The sequence below is a fragment of the Tamandua tetradactyla genome, chromosome 14 (genome assembly GCF_023851605.1).
Source record: "Tamandua tetradactyla isolate mTamTet1 chromosome 14, mTamTet1.pri, whole genome shotgun sequence".
NCBI lineage: Eukaryota > Metazoa > Chordata > Mammalia > Pilosa > Myrmecophagidae > Tamandua > Tamandua tetradactyla.
The window spans coordinates 48,718,289-48,724,288 of record NC_135340.1 but is presented as its reverse complement, the minus strand read 5'-3'; the positions used below and the strand labels follow the sequence as shown (position 1 = coordinate 48,724,288).

At 38.5% G+C, this 6,000-nt stretch overlaps 1 long non-coding RNA gene across 1 annotated transcript in view; it reads right to left on the bottom strand.

Moving 5' to 3' along the window:
- Positions 1 to 1,295: 1,295 nt before the first annotated feature.
- Positions 1,296 to 6,000, bottom strand: part of LOC143655881 (uncharacterized) — a 109,822-nt gene continuing 105,117 nt past the window's right edge. The window contains exons 3-4 of the long non-coding RNA XR_013162328.1: positions 3,717 to 3,955; positions 1,296 to 1,926 (exon numbers count right to left, since the gene is read on the bottom strand). This is a non-coding gene — a long non-coding RNA (uncharacterized LOC143655881). The remainder of the gene's footprint in view (positions 1,927 to 3,716; positions 3,956 to 6,000) is intronic.

The window sequence follows — 6,000 nt, the reverse complement described above, 5'->3', positions numbered from 1 at the left end:
TGGCAACTGTTATCCGTGACCACCTGACCTGAACTTAGGTTATTCTTCCAGTTGTGCAAGATTGGCCTCGGTACCTTATTTTAACTCTCTTGAGAAAGACAGAATGTCAAAATTGGTACCTCACCTGCTTCTACCTACAGGGGAAGCACATTAAAAAATAACTGGGGTAGATAGAGAGGAAGGGGTTTCCTCTCACTGTGAAGAACCCAGGGTGACATGTGCAGGAACTCAAAGAAAGGCAGGATAATTAACCACTAGATGTTTAACAGTGGCAGTGATCACAATGAAAAGCACAATAAAAAAAGGTATCACAAGTCAAGCTTACACAACAGAAAATTTCTAGATTAAAAGGGAAGCGGGATGTATTTAATCTTGATTTCAGCCTGAAAATGTTGGGCTTTGTATCTTTCTGAAAATCCTACCCTTTCCACCCTACATTGTTTCTGTCCTAATTTTTCAACTAGTTCCATTAGTGTCTCCTGTGTTACTTTTTCTAGCCAAGACTCCCAAATACTCCCCTGTTTACCCTTCTTCCTTCTCTTCTTCCTTCTCTCTTGCTGTGTCCTTTCTCCCTCCATTTCATTTTCCTTCCCTGTCTCCCCATACTTGCTAAAATTTGTTATTTGCAAATAGCACTCATAATAATTTCATATACTATCAAAGTGACTTGCATAAAGGAGGCTTTCAATAAATATTCATCTAAGATGACATTTTTCTTACCTCTTCTTCTGCAACATTTCCCCACCTCACTGTGCCATCCAGCCATCGATCTTTTTGTAGGTTGCAGAGAGAATGAAGTGCAAGGATTTCACTTTGGAAAGAAATGGGAATCAGGACTTTTGTCACCAACTTTCATGAACTGGGCTTCCAACTTTTAAATGTGGTGCATAATTGACACTTTGATACTTTTAGGCTATGGTGTATTCTCACACTCTCATGGGGAAAAAATACTTGCTGACACAATCAGGAAGCAGATGGTGACAAAGATCTTATACTTTGGTGCCAATCAATATGCTTTACTTGCCACTACTAAAAATCTCATTTGTGGGACCCAGGAATTTAGACGAATTTTTCTGTTCTTTTTTTCTGTATTTCAAAGACTATTTTTAAGAATCTTCAGGGCTTTAAAGTTTCACCTCATTTTTACCTCTTCAGTATTATTAACGTAACTAGCACGTTTGAGCTTGTAGCTTCAGAAAAACAGTGCATTAAAGTATGTTGCACTTCACTGTCAGTGACAGAATAAGTCTTTTAACTCTAGCCCCGACCCCCATCCCACCCCAACCTCGGAACACTACCCTTGAGTATAGATACACTGGCCTCGATACATAACCTTCTGGAGAACAGTGAACATTGCAACTTTGCATTGAGATCACAGTGGAGCTCCTTCGTCATCCCTTAATACCTGCTCATTTATATTCTATCAGTGACTTGCCAACCAAGGAAATAAAATAAATATTTCTAGAAGGGGTGGACAGTAGCATTATTAATCAGAACAGGAAAAATTCATGAATTTAAACTCTGTTTTTGAGGGGAAAGAATCAGATCATTGCATTTGACTGGAAATTCTTCCACAAACCAGAAGTTTCTGCAGGGCAGGGACAATGCTTTATCCTACTTCGGCGCCCACACAGTCACATTTAATAAACGTTCGCTGAGTTGAATTAGAAGCAGTCTATGAAATGATCAGATGGATATCCACCAAAGGAACCCCACCCACTGTTTACGGTTTCTTGATATATTTCATGGCATTGTCATTTTTACAATTTGTGATATCCAAAAATGTACAGGTGAGTGAATCTGTCCAAACCTTCCTGGGAGCCTGATTCAGTCAGGTATCTTCTCTTCCATTGGGCTTTTCTCCCTAACATTAAAATCTGTCACTGATAGCTCCCAAAAAATTTGAAAATATTTGTTGAGATGAATCTGTGGAGAAGAAAAAGAAAGAAAACTACAATGTGTTAAGCATATACTTTATACTAAGTACACACATAGGTATGTAATTTAATCCTCAAAACAACTATTCAAGGGAGCTGTTACTATTATATCCATTTCACAGATGAGAAAACAAAGGGTCAAAGATATTAATTAACTGGCCTAATATCACACAGCTTGTAGCAAAACTGGAATATAAATCTACATCTCTCTGGCTGCAATGTGTGTTATACAGGAAGATTAATTTTACTTTAATTTTCTTGGGTCTACATCAACCCTGTGCTCCTGTTTCTGAGATCCTAAACAGATCATTACTTATAATTTTTCAGTTACTTCTCCAGCAGTTCACCCAGCAAGATTTTGGCTTTGACATCCTAAGAAAGCTCTGCTGATACAGATTTGGTTTTCATCCCTATTAAAATTTCTTCCTAGAAGTCCATGAAAAGGTTTAAAGACTCCAGATCTAACTCCTCTTCATACATCAGGATTTCTGATAAACTCCAACTCCAAACTGCTTACAATCTTAGCAAACACACTCATAAACAGAAATGAATGCGTAAGAAGTCACATCATATATTTCTTCAGCTCAAAACCCTCCAACAAATCCTCAGTTCACTCAAAGTACAAAATCTTTAACTTTCTAATGATTTACAAGGGTCACAATTTTCTAGGCCCGCCTCCTTTACCTCTCTGACCACCTTACCCCTGTTCTTTCTCCAGTTCATGCTACTTCAACCACCCTGCCTTATACGCATTTCAGTCCTGCTCCCACGTCAGAGCCACTGCACTGCCTGTTCCCTCCTCCCCTGGTACACTCCTTCCCAGAGACCCAGATAACTCACCACCTTACCTCCTGCAAGTCTTTGTTCAAAAGTCATGTTCCCACTAATATCTATACTGATACCTCCCCCACAGTTAAAAGTTTTAACTAAGCTCAGCCCAGCATTTTAATCTCCTTTACTCTGCTTGGTTTTTTTCTTTGTTTGTTTGTCTTTGTCCCATAGCAGTTATCACTTTTTAACAGATTCTGTAATTAAATTATTTGTTAAGTTCAGTATTGATTTTCCGGGTCCCCAAACTAGAATATAGGCCCCACAAGGGCAGAGATTGTTTTAAGTTTTGTTCAAGAATATATCTCAAGCACTTTAGGACAGTGCATATAATAGATGCTCAATAAATGAATGACTATGTGTGTAAGCAAATATATATTCAGGTACTCTGAAACAGCTGAATTTCTCAGACGGCAGAGCATAATACAATATTAAGTAAGTACTGTAATAATTAGCTGGGTCTCTGACTTTAAACTCAACCCACCATACTGTATATTTCTCAAATGTAAATAAATACAAGAGCATGTATCATTGTAGTCAAAGTGTAATCAAAGATCCAGCTGCTCACATTTCTTTGAACAGCAATCACGTAGCATACGCATTTTATTAGTAGGAATAAAATGGCTTATTTGAATGCAAGATTGCAAAGTTCACGTCTCAGAGGGAACATACTCTCATATAAACTGAAAAGCACATATAGGTCAGCATAAAGCGACTGGCCAGACTCTAGTTTGTCTTTTCATCTGTCTGTTTCCAACTGTCTGTTCATCTTTCAGCTTCCTAATGTCTCTTTAAGTCTGCGCTATTCCCTTGGGTATAGCTCTCTATTTCTCCCACCTCCAGAGAAAAACAGTCTTCCATCAAGCATGGTCCTCTAGCTCAGACTTCCTTAAGCACTGCATCAGATTTATTGCTGGCTTCATTACTTATCAATAAAACCAGCTTACACACCTTGCTCTATCTCGACAGCCGTCTCTCCAGACGTCAGGAACCAAGGTTTGCATAGACTCCTGACTTTATCTGGGCCCTGTGATGTACAATCTCATGACAACAAGGCATTTTCTCTTTGTTCTGGGGAAACTTGAGCCATAATGTGCCAGCCTGGTGTTCGTGCTGATTGTGATAAAGAGCAACACGCTCAAGCTTTTTCTCTCACTCTTCTTTCTCTTCTTTTTTTCTCTCCTCTCTCCCTTAAAGAAACAGGTGTTGGCATGGATTATAGAAAATTACATCATCTCAAAGAGAAGAGGAGGAATGGAAAGGAGAAAAAATAGAAGAAAAAAAAAAAAGTGGCAACCAGACCCAAATACATTTGCACATATAAAGCTGTTCTAATGAGAGCCAAATTGATTTGACATTCAGTGGCAGTTTGAAGCCAAGAAAAGCAAAGCAGCCTACAAAAGGCCTAGCTCATTGTTTATGGAGTGTCATACTCCATCATCTGTGAGACCAATAACAGCGATGGGAAGACCTTTAAAGGCAGGGTGTGTGCTGGGAAGGGCCGCATGGATACCTCCAATGTCAGATCTGATAGATGATTGCTATGTGGCTTCCTGAGCTGAGATGGAGTTCGTCCGATGTGGCAGATATTCTTTGTAGGTTATGCACTAGCCAACAAATTTGTAAAGCATTAGCATTCTTTGAGGATTTGTGCTAAGCGCAGCAAGGCACATTTTTGTGTTAATCTGAAAAAGATTCCTCCGAAAAATAAAAGCCAATAAAAGAGAGTAATGAGTAATGTGTCATTCAAATGTAAACATATGCCTAACATTATAGAAGCATCATTAATATCACAGCAAAAGAAAGGTTTCCTCATGGGAAGCAACATATATTGTGCATGCACTTGATAACAGCCAACCGAATGAAGAAAATCACATTTTAAAAACTCTTTCCATTAACCTTATTCTTGAAGAGGGAAGCTTTATAAATGTCTGGTCATTTCAATGCCGTTAACTGGCCGGGGATTTACTATACTGCAGCTCACTGTTAAAAATACCTGGAGAGGAATGAGGTGTTTATTAAACGTCAGCACATGACAGGGTGGATTAAATAAGTCTTCCAGGAAATACGTGAAATGCTAGAGTGTTACAGTCTGTGTATAAAGTAGTATTTCTCTTCCTCTCTGCCTTTCAGCCTCAAGCCCAGTCTAAGTATTACTTTGATATTAGATTCTGTATAAGATTCAGATATTAGTGTTTACTTTTGGGCTTCACAAAGGAAAGCTGATTTCATTGCAGAGTATTGCTGAGTGCTATCAAATCCAAAATTTCAGCCTCTTTCATCTCAAATTTCTAAACTCTCATAGGGCTAAGAATAGAATTTGACCCTAAGTAATCTAGACTTCACTGTCTCTCAAGTATAGATTTTATAGCACCATAAAATACTGTCTATATATACAGGACAAAGAGTTAATGTCAAAATGGTGTGACCGGGAACATAATACATTGTGAATAACTGGAAGTCCTGTCAACTTTAGCAATATAAGTCTTTAATATAAATTCAAAATAGAAATAAAGCGTCATTGTTGGTAGAAATAATAATAGCACAAATTGGAATTTTATTGTTCACATTTCTCTTAATAGCTATGAGATCCCCACCTGATATTTTTGGGGACTTGATGTGCCTTGATGTCTCTTTGCCACATATTAGAGTGTGTGGGGTGGGAGAAGAGTGTGAGGTAATATGTGAAAAACAACTAAAAATGTTTCCCAAACCCCCTTGTTACCTAATTCAAATAGTGGGTAGTACTCTTTTTATAGTACCCCCATAGAGTATAAACACCTTATTCTAAACAAAAACAGAACCCCTATCCCTGTACCCTGTGCAGGATACAAGAAATGAAAGCTAGGAAGTGGCCAGTGTGTGAGGCAGGTGTTGGAGGCAGTTTCAATTTCCCCTGCCACAACCACATCAATGGCGTCACCACTGAGAATTCAATTCTATGAACATTTATTGCATCTACAATGGCTCGAAGATTGGGATACAGAGTTAAATAAGACCTAAGTTCTTACACTTAAGAAGCTTACTGGAATTAATAGAGTATCAGGCAAGGATAAATCTTACTCCCTCAAGGTCTCAGGTCCTCACACCACCATCCAAACTCATACCATCTGTTTGCATAACTATATGCCTCACTGAACAGAGGGATAAACATTTCTTAATAAGAATCTGATGATTCTGGAGCCTCAGAGAGTCTAAGTGAGTGAGTATGGAAGCCTTAAATTGAAACCCAGAC